At 47.6% G+C, this 15,807-nt stretch overlaps 1 non-coding gene across 1 annotated transcript; it reads right to left on the minus strand.

Moving 5' to 3' along the window:
* Positions 1-4,056: 4,056 nt before the first annotated feature.
* TRNAH-GUG (transfer RNA histidin (anticodon GUG)) lies at positions 4,057-4,128 on the minus strand. The gene has a single exon. It is a non-coding gene; the product is annotated as a tRNA-His (tRNA).
* Between the last annotated feature and the right edge of the window lie 11,679 nt (positions 4,129-15,807).

The raw sequence follows: 15,807 nt of genomic DNA on the forward strand, positions 1-15,807 counted from the left end.
TGTGTAAATGGAAAAAAAAATGTCACACTAAAGTGCAGTTTTCCCCCCAAATTTACCATTTTTACAAAGGGTAATGGGAGAAAATGCCCCCCCAAATTTGTAACCCCATCTCTTCTGAGTATGGAAATACCCCATGTTAGGATGTAAAATGCTTTGCGGGCGAACTACAATGCTCAGAAGAGAAGGAGTCACATTTGGCTTTTTGAAAGGAACTTTTGCTGAAATGGTTTTTTGGGGGCATGTCGCATTTAGGAAGCCCCTGTGGTGCCAGAACAGCAAAAAATACCCACATGCCATACTATTTTGGAAACTACACCCCTCAAGGAACGTAACAAGGGGTCCGCTGAGCCTTAACACCCCACAGGTGTTTGACGACTTTTCATTAAAGTTGGATGTGTAAAGGAAAAACATTTTTTTTTTTTACTAAAATGCAGTTTTTCAACTAAATTTGACATTTTTACAAGGGGTAATAGGAGAAAATGACCGCCAAAATTTGTAACCCCATTTCTTCTGAGTATGGAAATACCCCATGTTAGGATGTAAAATGCTCTGCTGGCGAACTACAATGCTCAGAAGAGGAGGAGCGCCATTGAGCTTTTGGAAAGAGAATTAGTTTGGAATGGTAGTCAGGGGCCATGTGCATTTCCAAAGCCCCCCATTGTGCCAGAACAGTGGACCCCCACATGTGACCCCATTTTGCAAACTACACCCCTCACAGAATTTAATAAGGGGTGCAGTGAGTATTTACACCCCACAGATCTTTGGAACAGTGGGCTGTGCAAATGAAAAAATTTAATTTTTCATTTTTACGGACCACTGTTCCAAAAATCTGTCAGACACCTGTGGGGCGTAAATTCTCAATGTACCCCTTATTACATTACGTGAGGGGTGTAGTTTCCAAAATGGGGTCACATGTGTCGGGGGTCCATTGTTCTGGCACTATGGGTGCTTTGTAAACACATGTGGCCTTCAATTCCGGACAAATTTTCTCTACAAAATCCCAATGGCGCTCCTTCTCTTCTGAGCATTGTAGTTCGCCCGCAGAGCACTTTAAATTCACATATGGGGTATGTTCTTACTCAGAAGAGATGGGGTTACAAATTTGGGGGGCTTTTTTCCTATTTTCCCTTGTGAAAATGAAAAATTTAGGGTAACACCAGCATTTTAGTGAAAAAATATAATTTTTTTCATTTTCCTATCCAACTTTAATGAAAATTCGTCAAACACCTGTGGGGTGTTCAGGCTCACTATACCCCTTGTCACGTTCGGTGAGGGGTGTAGTTTCCAAAATGGGGTCACATGTGGGTATTTTTTTTTTTTTGCGTTTGTCAGAACCGCTGTAAAATCAGCCACCCCTGTGCAAATCACCAATTTAGGCCTCAAATGTACACGGTGCGCTCTCACTCCTGAGCCTTGTTGTGTGCCCGCAGAGCATTTTACGCCCACATCTGGGGTATTTCCGTACTCAGGAGAAATTGCGTTACAAATTTTGGGGGTCTTTTTTTCCCTTTTACCGCTTGTGGAAATAAAAAGTATGGGGCAACACCAGCATGTTAGTGTAAAATTTTTTTTTTTTTTTTACACTAACAGGCTGGTGTAGCCCCCAACTTTTCCTTTTCACAAGCGGTAAAAGGAAAAAAAGATCCCCAAAATTTGTAGTGCAATTTCTCCCGAGTACGGCGATACCCCATATATGGCCCTAAACTGTTTCCTTGAAATACGACAGGGCTCTGAAGTGAGAGAGCGCCATGCGCATTTGAGGACTAAATTAGGGATTGCATAGGGGTGGACATAGGGGTATTCTACACCAGTGATTCCCAAACAGGGTGCCTCCAGCTTTTGCAGTCAGTGGCTGTCCAGAAATGCTGGGAGTTGCTGTTTTGCAACAGCTGGAGGCTCCGTTTTGGAAACCCTGCCGTACAAGACGTTTTTAATTTTTATTGGGGGGGGGGGGGGGGGTAACAGTGTAAGGGGTGTATATGTAGTGTTTTACCCTTTATTAGGTGTTAGTGTAGTGTAGTGTTTTTAGGGTACATTCACACTGGCGTGTTACGGTGAATTTCCTGCTAGGAGTTTGTGCTGCGGCAAAAAATTTGCCGCAGCCCAAACTTGAAGCAGGAAATTTACTGTAAACCTGCCATGTACCCTGTACATTCACATGGGGGGGCAAACCTCCGGCTGTTTCAAAACTACAACTCCCAGCATGTACTGACAGACCGTGCATGCTGGGAGTTGTACTTTTGCAACAGCTGGAGGCACACTGGTTGGAAAACCTTCAGTTAGGTTCTGTTACCTAATTCAGTATTTTCCAACCAGTGTGCCTCCAGCTGTTGCAAAACTACAACTCCCAGCTTGTACTAATCACCGAAGGGCATGCTGGGAGATGTAGTTATGCAACAGCTGGAGGTACCCAACTACAACTCCCAGCATGCCGAGACAGATGTTTGCTTTCTGGGCATGCTGGGAATTGCAGTTTTGCAACATCTGGAGAGCTAGTTTTTAGACCACTGCACAGTGATCTCCAAACTGTGGACCTCCAGATGTTGCAAAACTACAACTCCCAGCATGCCCAGACAACAAACAGCTATGTGGGCATGCTAGGATTGTAGTTTTGCAAGATCTGGAGGGATATAGTTTAGAGACCACTGTATAGTGGTCTCAAACTGCAGCCCTCCAGCTGTTGCAAAACTACAACTCCCAGCATGCACAAACAGCTGTCTGGGCATGCTGGGAGTTGTAGTTTTGCAACATCTGGAGGGCTACAGTTAGAGACCACAGTCTCAGACTGTAGCCCTCCAGATCAACTTACCGGCTTCCGTAGGATCCCGGGAACCGTCCTCTTCAGGCGCACGTGACGCCGCCCGCCGATCAACGTCGCCGCAGCCTCCGAACAGGTAAGTGGACGTCGGCGCCCGGTCCCCTTCGGTTTCACCGTTCTGCCCCGCCTATTGTGGGTGGGCAGGACGGGGAAAACGAAAGTTAACCCCCCCCGCCCTGCGATTGGTCGTCGCCTCTGACGATCAATAGCAGACCAATAGCAGGGATAGGAGGGGTGGCAACCCTGCCACCTCACTCCTATGCCTACAGGGGGATTGTGGGTGTCTTAGACAACCGCGATCCCCCTTATATTTCGGGTCACCAGGTCACAATAGACCCGTATGACCCGGAATCGGTGCAAATCTTAAGTGTGAATTCACTTGCGATTTGCGCTGATCGCCGACAGGGCGGGGGGGAGGGGGGGGGGGCTTACTGATGACTCCCCTGGGCATTTGCGCGGGGTGCCTGCTGTTGATATCAGCAGTCACCCCGGCCCGGTCCCCGCCCGGCACGCGGCGAGGACCGAAATTCCCACGGGCGTATGGATACGCCCTGTGTCCTTAAGTACCAGGACGTCAAGGTGTATCCATACGCCCTAGGTCCTTAAGTGGTTAATTTGACTCCGGTAGGCTCAGTTTTGACCCGTATCCGGTTTTGGACCGGACCTAAAACTGTAGTATATTACGGTTTTAGGTCCGGTCAGGAAACCGCATACGGGTCTAAACTGAGCCGACCGGAGTCACCGTTTGACTCCGGTCGGCTCATTAAAGTAAATGGAGTTCCGGGCTGATCCGGCTGGGGTACGGGAGCGCCCAGTTTGCCCCTCCCCCCGCCGGATCCAGCACCCGTATGTAAAAAACGTGGTGTGTATGCAGCCTTAAATGAATGGAGTGTGGCGTCGGTCCAGTGGAGATAACGCAGTTTTTTAATTCTTCCAGATGTACAAATGCTGTGTGAATGTACCGCTATGGCGTGTACCAGGCAGTGATACAGCAGGAGGCAGTTTTGAAATGTTCCCGCTTCTGGCTGCCAGATCCACAGATCCAAGATGTGAATGCACACTAAGCTTGAAATAGATGCCTCTAAATTGTTAAACGATATGAAACAGCATTCATCCTCACAGTGATATAAAATGCCATTTAAATAAAAATATTCCAGTTAAAGCGCATTGAAGATCTCATATAAATTAAAATATATTTAAAAACTAAGCCCACTTGCCGTGCCATTGCTATTACACAATGCCGTGACTCGGATTCGAACCGAGGTTGCTGCGGCCACAACGCAGAGTACTAACCACTATACGATCACGGCGAGCTACTCGGGCTCTTGGAAGCTGCGGCTGCCTCTAGTCTTGTTCACTAGGCTCTTCGATTACGTCATTGCCTGTCAGCAGTTTGCGCATGCGTAGTTTTCCTTCTGGCATCAGCGCTTATACTGAGTGCTTATCTCCTCCCTGAAGTGTCAGCATGAAGAGACGGCGCAAGGTCCGCGCGCAGAACATTACTGACCTACCACAGAGCGCACCAGGATTACTATACAGGACGTTTAGTAAGAGTCAACTATGCTAGGGCAAGAGGTTTGGGCGCAACATGACGCCGCAGTACAGCAGCGCACTTTACATACTTCAGGAATGTGTGGAAATGGTAGATGCTATTTCCTAGCCAGCTAAAGGACCTCTGATGATGTCATGACCATGTGACCAGCAATGTGACTAGACTGTAGTAGGCGGAGCCAGTCTGGAGTCTGTAGGAAACACAAGTGATTTGGGGGGCTTATGAGTGGTTTGCTGGTGAGGAGAAGGCAGAAAAGCTTTAGTAGCAGGTGAGATTTTCTCTTGGTGGTGTATATGACCAAGTAATACTCTGCAGGGGCCAAGTAATACTCTGCAGGGGCCTATAGAGCCGGTCTGGAGTCTGCAAGAAGCACAGTTGATATCCCCAAAGACCTATGAGTTGTTGCTGTAATGCTCTGCAGGAGTGGGGGGCTGCTGTAATGCTCTGCAGGAGTGGGGGGCTGCTGTAATGCTCTGCAGGAGTGGGGGGCTGCTGTAATGCTCTGCAGGAGTGGGGGGCTGCTGTAATGCTCTGCAGGAGTGGGGGGCTGCTGTAATGCTCTGCAGGAGAGGGGGGGCTGCTGTAATGCTCTGCAGGAGAGGGGGGCTGCTGTAATGCTCTGCAGGAGAGGGGGGCTGCTGTAATGCTCTGCAGGAGAGGGGGGGCTGCTGTAATGCTCTGCAGGAGAGGGGGGGCTGCTGTAATGCTCTGCAGGAGAGGGGGGGCTGCTGTAATGCTCTGCAGGAGAGGGGGGGCTGCTGTAATGCTCTGCAGGAGAGGGGGGCTGCTGTAATGCTCTGCAGGAGAGGGGGGCTGCTGTAATGCTCTGCAGGAGAGGGGGGGCTGCTGTAATGCTCTGCAGGAGAGGGGGGCTGCTGTAATGCTCTGCAGGAGAGGGGGGGCTGCTGTAATGCTCTGCAGGAGAGGGGGGGCTGCTGTAATGCTCTGCAGGAAAGGGGGGGGGCTGCTGTAATGCTCTGCAGGAAAGGGGGGGGCTGCTGTAATGCTCTGCAGGAAAGGGGGGGGGCTGCTGTAATGCTCTGCAGGAAAGGGGGGGGCTGCTGTAATGCTCTGCAGGAAAGGGGGGGCTGCTGTAATGCTCTGCAGGAAAGGGGGGGCTGCTGTAATGCTCTGCAGGAAAGGGGGGGCTGCTGTAATGCTCTGCAGGAAAGGGGGGGCTGCTGTAATGCTCTGCAGGAAAGGGGGGGGGCTGCTGTAATGCTCTGCAGGAAAGGGGGGGGGGGCTGCTGTAATGCTCTGCAGGAAAGGGGGGGGCTGCTGTAATGCTCTGCAGGAAAGGGGGGGCTGCTGTAATGCTCTGCAGGAAAGGGGGGGGGGCTGCTGTAATGCTCTGCAGGAAAGGGGGGGGGGCTGCTGTAATGCTTTGCAGGAAAGGGGGGGGGCTGCTGTAATGCTCTGCAGGAGAGGGGGGCTGCGTTGCTGTAATGCCCTGCAGGAGAGAGAGAGGGGGTGGGGGTGGGTTACTGTAATGGTCTGCTGGGGGGGTGGGTTGCTGTAGCGATCTGCTGGGGGGGTTTGCTGTAATGGTCTGCGGGGGGGGGGGGGGTTGCTGTAATGGTCTGCGGGGGTTGCTGTAATGGTCTGAGGGGGGGGGGGTTGCTGTAATGGTCTGCGGGGGGGAGGGGGGGGGTTGCTGTAATGGTCAGCAACCGCCCCCCCCACTGCAGAGCATTACAGCAACCCCCCACTGCATAGCATTACAGCAACCCCCCCCCCTGCAGAGCATTACAGCAACCCCACCCCTGCAGAGCATTAGAGCAACCCCCCCCTGCAGAGCATTAGAGCAACCCCCCCCTGCAGAGCATTAGAGCAACCCCCCCTGCAGAGCATTACAGCAACCCCCCCTGCAGAGCATTACAGCAACCCCCCCTGCAGAGCGTTACAGCAACCCCCCCCTTGCAGAGCGTTACAGCAACCCCCCCTTCCTTGCAGAGCGTTACAGCAACCCCCCCTTCCTTGCAGAGCGTTACAGCAACCCCCCCTTCCTTGCAGAGCGTTACAGCAACCCCCCCTTCCTTGCAGAGCGTTACAGCAACCCCCCCCCCTTGCACAGCATTACAGCAACCCCCCCCCCCCTTGCACAGCATTACAGCAACCCCCCTTGCAGAGCAGTACAGCAACCCCCCCCCCCCCCCCATCAGAGCATTACAGCAAGCCACTCGTAAGCCTCCGGGGATATCAACCGTGCTTCTGCAGACTCCAGACCGACTCCTAAAACCTTTTTTTTTTTTTTAAATCAACAGGTGCCAGAAAGTTAAGCATATTTGTAAATTACTTCTATTAAAAAAATCTTAATCCTTCCAGTACTTATTAGCTGCTGAATACTACAGGGGAAATTATTTTCTTTTTGGAACACAGAGCTCTCTGCTGACATCATGAGCACAGTGCTCTCTGCTGACATCTCTGTCCATTTTAGGAACTGTCCAGAGTAGGAGAAAATCCCCCATAGCAAACATATGCTGCTCTGGACAGTTCCTACAATGGACAGAGATGTCAGCAGAGAGTACTGTGCTCATGATGTCAGCAGAGAGCACTGTGTTCCAAAAAGATAAGAATTACCTCTGTAGTATTCAGCAGCTAATAAGTACTTGAAGGATTAAGATTTTTTAATAGAAGTAATTTACAAATCTGTTTAACTTTCTGGCACCAGTTGATAAAAAAAAAATAAAAAAAAAGTTTTCCATCGGAGTACCACTTTAACGCCCGTTATTGTAACAGAGCCTAACGGAAGTCGTCATAACGGGCAAATAGGATCCCATTCACTTGAATCCGTTATAACTCCTGTTATTCCACCGGAAGATAGCGGGAGATGAAGATGTCACATGCACACATTTTTCTCCCACCATCTTCCTAATGGACGTCACCTACCGGCCAGAAATGTCTGTGTGTAAGGAGCCACCATACACCCACCAAGAGAAAACCTCACCCACTACTAAAGCGCTTCTGCCCTTTTCCTCACCAGCAAACCACTCTAAGGGTATATTCACACGAGCGGATTTTCGCAGCGAATCCGCTGGTGAAGGCCGCTCTATGCTGTCTTTACATGTGTCGGCAATACGCCGCTACGAGCAGACACACTGCAGTATACTCGCACATCGCAGGAGTTCTCTGCCTAGCTCAGAGCAGGGAGAGCGGCTGCGATGTGCGAGTATGCCGCACACATCGCTGCATACGCTGCTACGAGCAGGCACATGTAAAGACCGCATAGAACGGGCCTTCACCAGCGGATCTGCAGCGTAAATTTATCATTGGTGGTAGAAGCTTTTTCTTTTCTATATGTAGTGCAAATATTTTGCGCAGTGAGTTATTTTGCATCTTTTTTGTGCGTCTTTTTTGATAGAGCAAAAAGCAAGCACTTGATTATTTTTTTTGTGTATTGTGGAATGCATTTTGCAGTGGATACTAATTCATCATGTGTGTTTTTTTTTTTTTTTTTTTTTTTTTTACGCATTTTTCTTTTCCAAATAAATGTTTTTTTTTACTGCAAAAATACACCATCAAAAAGGGCACGTAGGAAAATGTTCTACCGAGACAGCCGGGGGATGCAGGAGCCATCCCTCAACACTGCTAAACTACAACTACTCCCATCATGCAACATGATGGCTGAGGGATGGCACTTGCACATTTCCCCCCTTGCTGCGGGACTCTTGGAACAGTTAGGACTACTACTCCCATCATGGACAGACTGTCCATAATGGGAGTTATAGTACAGGGGCTGATCGCAGCAGGTCATTTTCCAGAGACCTGCTGCGATCCGCATTTATTAACTGTCCAAGCTGGCGGCACATGCGGCTCCACTGCGCTCCCTGCCGGCTCCGGTATACGCTGTCCACCAATCAGAGCTCCCATCTCCCGATGGCGAGGATTATTAATTATTACATATTATACAGGAGCTGGCAGTGGAGCCACATGTACAGTTAATTAATACGGATCGCAGCGGCTCTCTGGAGAATGACCTGCTGCGATCGGCCCCTGGACTATAACTTCCATCATGGACAGTCTGTCCATGATGGGAGTAGTAGTCCTAACTGTCCAAAAAGTGGTCCCGCACATGTGCAAGTGCCATCCCTCACCGGTGCGGTACTACTCCCATCTGTCCCATGATGGGAATAGTAGTCCAAGGGCAGAATGACAGATCGAAAAGGGGGTCTCACGCCTGAGACCCCCTGCGACCTTTACTGCCCCGCCCTTATTGATGACGTCATTAGAGGGCGGAGCTACACAGTCCAGGTCTGACTCTGTTCACATTATGAGTTTTGCATAATGGGAACAGAGCCTTTCTGGCAGTTTGTTCCCAAACAGGGAGACTCCAGCTGTTGCTTAACTACAGCCCCCTATGATTTGAATTGTAGTTTAGCAACAATTGGAGGCTCCCTGTTTAGGAACACGCTGCATTATGTGCGCTCTGTCCAGGGGATAGCGCAAAAAATGTACTAACCTCTATTTTTTCAATTTCAAATACGTGAATGCGGAGGGCTGCGACGATGACCTGCGTTTTTTTTATTTATTTCAATAAAATGGTTAATGAGGGCGGTGGGGTAGTGTTTTAAAAAAAAAAAGTCTTACAATGTGTCGTGTTTTTTAATAACTGAATTTTCAGGCTTAGTAGTGGAAACTGTCTTGTAGACAGAATCCATTACTCAGCCTTAGCCCCAAAATCAGCTAGCGCTAACATCCAATTATTACCCCGGTACCCACCGTCACAGGGGTACCTGGAAGAACCGGTACCAACAGGCCCAGAGTGTCAAAAAAATAGCGCTCCAGGGCCTAGGCGGTTGCAGTGGGGGGGGCATTATCGGCTTATCGGCAAGGTAATTGCCGATACCGATAATGCCCAAAATCGCGATTATCGGCCGATAATATCGGCCAAACTGATAATCGGCTGATCCCTAGTTAGCACTAAGCCCCGGCTTAGTAATGGATTCTGTCTACCAGACTGCTGCCACTAATAAGCCTGAAAATTCAATTATAAAAAAACACACACATTGAAAAACAAAAATACTCCCCCACAGCCCTCGTTAGCCCTTTTATTGACATTTAAAAAAAAAAAAAAAAAGCGCTGTTCATGGTCGCAATCCACTGAATCTGAAATGATAGATAAAAAAGGTTAGTACATTTTTGGCGCTCTCCCCTTGGCTGTTCCTAAACAGGGAGCCTCCAATTGCTGCCGTTTGTCTACTGTATACACAGTCATCTATAGACAGCTGTATATACAGGATAGCGCACAAAGACAACCCAGAACTGCTCAGCAGCAGCGGGGGTTTACTCTTTTCTTGCTGGGCACCCCTGTATACTATACAGCCAGTGGAGGTAAGTAGTGATGCTCTGCATCATGTATATGCATCACTCATTGCGTCACTACACTCTGGACTGGGCGCTCTGCCTCTGACCCATGGAGTGGTATCCTGAAGGCAGTGAAAAAATTGCCACAGGGTACAAAAATGGCCAACCAAAATTATCTACAAAAAACTTCTACCTACACCAACAACAAAGTGGCAGGGGGCCTGGGAGGAGGAACAAGTGTGGCAGAGGATCGGGAGTAGCTGAGGCAGCGAACGTCTGTGGCGGAGACATCGGTAGCACTGACTGTCTAGGCATGCTGGGAGTTTTTCAACAACTGGAGACTCACTGGTTGGGAAACGGTCTATTTCCTAACTCAATGTTTCCCAACCCGTGTCCCTTCGCTGTTGCAAAACTATAACTCCCAGCATCTGCTGACAGACCGTGCATGCTGGGAGTTGTAGTTTTGCAACAGCTGGAGGTACACTGGTGCAGAAAGACTGCTGTAATCTTTTACCTAACTCAGTGTTTCCCAACCATTGTGCCTCCAGCTGTTGCACAACAACTCCCAGCATCCATGGTCTGTTAGTGCATGAGGGGAGTTGTAATTTTGCAACAGCTGAAGGTTTGCTCCCCCCCCCCATGTGAATGTACAGGGTACAATCACACGGTCGGGTTTACAGCGAGTTACCAGCTTCATGTTTGAGCTGTGGCGGTGGCGGAATTTTCTGCCACAGCTCAAACTTCAAGCACGAAACTCTCTGTGAACCCGACCGTGTGACCGTACCCTAAAAACACTACACTACACCAAGGACCCCCCAATAAAAATGAAAAATGTCTTGTATGGCACTGTTTCCAAAACATATTAACATAGTTCATAAGGTTGAAAAAAGACCAGAGTCCATCAACCTATAACCCTAATAAGTCCCTACTGAGCTGCTCTTTGCCCGTAATCAAGACTAGAACCTTGAGATGGAGACTATGGATACAAGAAGTCTAAACAATGGGCTTTGTGGAAGGATGGAGAAATCTCAAGCTAGAGGGCTTGCAACATCAATGACTTATGCTACGCCACACTCAAATGACCAATCAGCATACAGAACGATGCATAGTTTTACCCTTTACCCTTCCCCTTTTTTGTCAGATTGTAAAAACTGATGGGATTTCCGGATAAGAAACAGAACTCCCTGGAGTCAAGACTGAGGAGGGAATTTATACCAACCTGGTCCTGTGTGAATTTGCTTACGTCGTCACTCGGCAAAATAGTACAGCGGTAGTCACTCGCAGTTTAAGGCCGCACATTAACCCATCCTTAACAGAGGCAAGCGCTATGCATGCATCAGGGTCCACCCTTATGTAAATGTATTTATGCCTTAAATGCGCATGGCGCTCTCTCACTCTGGAGCCCTGACGTATTTCGAGGCAACAGTTTAGGACCACATATGGGGTATTTCCGTACACGGGAGAAAATGTGTTACAAATTTTGGGGGACTTTTTCTCCTTTTACCCCTTATGGAAAGGTAAAGTTGGGGTCTACTCCAGCATGTTTGTAACACAATATAGAAATACCCCATATGTGGACGTATAGTGCTCTGTGGGTGCAGTATGTACATTTGAGGCCTAAACTGGTGATTTGCACAGGGGTGGCTGATCGTTACAGCAGTTCTGTCAAAAAAAAAAACACCCACATGTGACCCCATTTTAAAAACCACACCCCACAGGTGTTTGACAAATATTTGTTAAAGTTGGACATGGAAATTTTTATTTATTTCAGTAAAATGCTGGTGTTACCGCAAAGTTTTCATTTTTACAAGGGGTAATAGGAAAAGCCCCCCAAAATGTGTAGCAATATTTCTTCTGAGTATGGAAATAGCCCATATGTGGATGTAAAGTGCTCTGCTGGCGAGCTACAATGCTCAGAAGCAAAGGAGCGCCATTGGGCTTTTGGAGAGAGAATGTGTCTGGAATGGAAGGCCACGTGTGTTTACAAAGCCCCCATGGTGCCAGAACAGTGGACCCCCCCCACACACACACAAGTAACCCCATTTTGGAAACTACACCCCTCACGGAATGTTACAAGGGGTAAAGTGAGTATTTTCACCCCACAGGTATCTGACAGGTTTTTGTAACAGTGGTCCGTGAAAATGAAAAATGTCCTCTTGGGGTTTACAGGTACTGTACTACAACACCAGAGATTAAACGTTAAAGGGGTTATCCACCATAAGGTGATTTTAGCACTACCTGGCAGACAGAAATGGACATGCTTAGGAAGGATCTGCGCTGGTCTTGGGGCTAAATGGCTATGTTGTGAGATTACCATAACACTGTGGCTAGCTTTCTGTGAATTGGTATTTCCTGTTTTCAGTTTTCTTGTTTGCCTACAAAACCAATGTTTCCATTTTCCTCCCTCCCACACATCAGCCACTCCATAAATGAGCTGCATACATTCAAAAGACCTGTGGTTTTCAATCAGGGTGCCTACAGCTGTTGCATTAGTTGAAGATTGATCCCTCCACCCATTGAAGCAGATAGGCTCCCTGTCATCAGCTGACTAGTGAGTCAGTTCTCGGCCGCATTGCAAGCTGGGAAAAATTAGAGACAGCAGTCATTTTGTATGCTGATAAAAATAAATATTGGGGTGAAAATCACAGAAGAATTGTGAGAAAACCGTCACACACAGGTACAGACACTATATTATGTTCTACACTAACTTTACAGCCCCTGTAGCATAGTCAAATAAAAAAATCCTTGAATATCCCTTTAACATCTAGGGACGAGCGAATCGACTTTGGATGCTTCATTGGAAGTGGATTCGTATAAAACTTTGTTGTAATACTGTAAAGAGCGGGAGCATAAGCTATTTCCTCGTCATCAGATGGACCAGGTCCTTTATTTCCTAATCATCAGATGGACCAGGTCCTTTATTTCCTAGTCATCAGATGGACCAGGTCCTTTATTTCCTAATCATCAGATGGACCAGGTCCTTTATTTCCTAGTCATCAGATGGACCAGGTCCTTTATTTCCTAGTCATCAGATAGACCAGGTCCTTTATTTCCTAGTCATCAGATGGACCAGGTCCTTTATTTCCTAATCATCAGATGAACCAGGTCCTTTATTTCCTAGTCATCAGATGGACCAGGTCCTTTATTTCCTAGTCATCAGATGGAGCAGGTCCTTTATTTCCTAGTCATCAGATGGACCAGGTCCTTTATTTAGTCATCAAATGGACCAGGTCCTTTAGCTGGCTAGGATTTAGCAATCTCACATAGAACAGGCTATTTCCTAGTCAGCAGATGGACTAGGTCCTTTATTTCCTAGTCATCAGATGGACCAGGTCCTTTATTTCCCAGTCATCAGATGGGCCAGGTCCTTTATTTCCTAGTCATCAGATGGATCAGGTCCTTTAGCTGGCTAGGATTTAGCAATCTAACATAGAGCAGGCTATTTCCTAGTAATCAGGTGGACCAGGTCCTTTATTTGGTCATCAGATGGAGCAGGTCCCATTGCTGGCTAGGATTTAGCAATCTCACATAGAACAGGTGTCACCCGATGCGGTAGAAAATGGTGTCACCCCCATAGCTCCCCCCTCCCCCCAGTAAGTTTTTAGCCTGTTGTGACAGACACCACTGGTGTAGCGCATTGTGAGAAATTCCAGTATAATAATCAGATATACCAGTTGCCACAGAATGGGAAAGTGTTAAAGAAGTTTTCACCATTTAAATATACAGCTCCCAGAACTACTTAAAGGGGTACTCCACTGGAAAACATTTACTTTTATTTCAACTGGTGCCAGAAAGTTAAACAGATTTTTAAATTACTTCTATTTAAAATCTTAATCCTTACAGTACTTATAAGCTGTTGTATTCTCCACAGGAAGTTGTGTAGTTCTTTCCAGTCTGTCCACTGCTCTGTCTGTCCATGTTAGGAACTGTAATAGGTTTGCAATGGGGATTTGCTCCTACTATGGACAGTTCTTGACATGGACAGAGGTGTCAGCACAGAGCACTGTGGTCAGACCGAAAATAAATTAAAGGGGTTGTGCGCTGCCCTAATTTTCGGAGCTCTGCTCACAGCATCCGGAAGTTCATTACTCCAAACGCTGTGTGCGGGCTTCCGTGTTCGCGGCCGCCGGGCGTGACGTCACCCCAGGCCCCTCGCCCGCCCCCTCGTGACGTCTCGCCCGCCCCCTTGTGATGACACGCCCAGCGGCTGCGAACACGGAAGCCCGCACACAGCGTTTGGAGTAATGAACTTCCGGACGCTGTGAGCGGAGCTACGAAAGTCAGGGCAGCACACAACCCCTTTAAAAAAGAAAAGAACTTCCTGTGAATCACTTATACAGCTGCTAATAAGTACTGGAAGGATTAAGGTTTTTAAGTAGAAGTAATTAATAAATCTGTTTAACTTTGTAGCACCAGTTGATAAAATTTTTTTTTTTCCAGTAGAGTACTCCTTTATGCAGTGGTAAGGTTATGCTGGGTGTTGTAGTTTCACTCACCATAACTGTAGAACTTACGAGTGACTACAGCTCTGATAGGACATAGTGAGGAGAATACACAATGATATCAGTGACTACAGGTGACATCTCTATAGTGAGGAGAATACACAATGATATCAGTGACTACAGGTGACGTCTTCTCTATAGTGAGGATAATACACAATGATATCAGTGACTACAGGTGACGTCTTCTCTATAGTGAGGAGAATACACAATGATATCAGTGACTACAGGTGACATCTTCTCTATAGTGAGGAGAATACACAATGATATCAGTGACTACAGGTGACGTCTTCTCTATAGTGAGGAGAATACACAATGATATCAGTGACTACAGGGGACATCTTCTCTATAGTGAGGAGAATACACAATGATATCAGTGACTACAGGTGACGTCTTCTCTATAGTGAGGAGAATACACAATGATATCAGTGACTACAGGTGACGTCTTCTCTATAGTCTTTCCTTATCTAATTCAGATGGTACATACCGCCTGGTCCAGCTAAAACTTCTGTCTGTAGAATGTGACGCCCAGATGACTCCTCACTATGTCAGCGCATTCTCATCCTCTATATGAAAACAAGTATTATTATAAACTTGCCAGACACTGTATCCTCTAAATATAATACTACTATACACTACACTCTTTGATTATAAACCTTCCATACACCGTACCCACTGAATATAATACTACCACACATCTGTACATTCTGATTATAATATCAACACATACTGTACACTCTGAATATAAATCTGCCACATACTGTACCCTCTGAATATAATACCGCCACACAGTGTACCCTCTGAATATAATACTACCACATAATGTACCCTCTGAATATAACTCTGCCGCATACTGTACCCTCTGAATATAAATCTGGTGGTGTTGCTAGTGGATGATGGGGGTGCTAGCACTGGGGGGGGGGATGTTGCTGGAGGATGATGAGGGTGCTCCTGGCCATCCCCCCTGGCAGTATCACCCCCATCATCCATCGGCAGGATCATCCTCCTGGCAGGAGCACCCCTATCATCCACATCAGGATCTGCTGATGGAGGTGCTGCTGCTGGGGGGGGGGGCTTTGCTGGTGGATGATGAGGGTGCTACTGCCATGGGGGGGAGCATTAGGTAGGCAGCAGTTCCCCCACATTAGGTAGGTAGCAGTTTCCCCACATTAGGTGGCATAGATTCCCCACATTTGGTACCAGTTACCCCACATTAGGTAGTAATTTCCCCACATTAGGTAGCACAGATTCCCCACATTAGGTAGCATAGATTCCACACATTAGGTAGCAGTTTCCCCACATTGGGTAGCACAGATTCCCCACATTAGATAGCAGTTTTCCCACATTATGTAGCAGCTTTCGCACATTAGGTAGCAGTTTCCCCACATTAGGTAGCATAGATTCCCTGGATTTGGTAGTAGTTTCCCCCCATTAGGCCGCAGGTTCCCTTGCATGTTCCCCACAATAGGTCAAAGTCTCCCCACATTAGATCGCTGGTTCAAACAAACCCCCCCCTCCCCCCACACAAAAAAAACCACACACAAAACAGATAGAGAGAGAGACACACACGGTCAGGGAGACGCACACAGTCAGAGAGACACACAGACAGAGTCACACACACACAGAGTCACACG

Source organism: Hyla sarda, chromosome 4 (assembly GCF_029499605.1).
Source record: "Hyla sarda isolate aHylSar1 chromosome 4, aHylSar1.hap1, whole genome shotgun sequence".
In the NCBI taxonomy this organism is placed as follows: Eukaryota; Metazoa; Chordata; class Amphibia; order Anura; family Hylidae; genus Hyla; species Hyla sarda.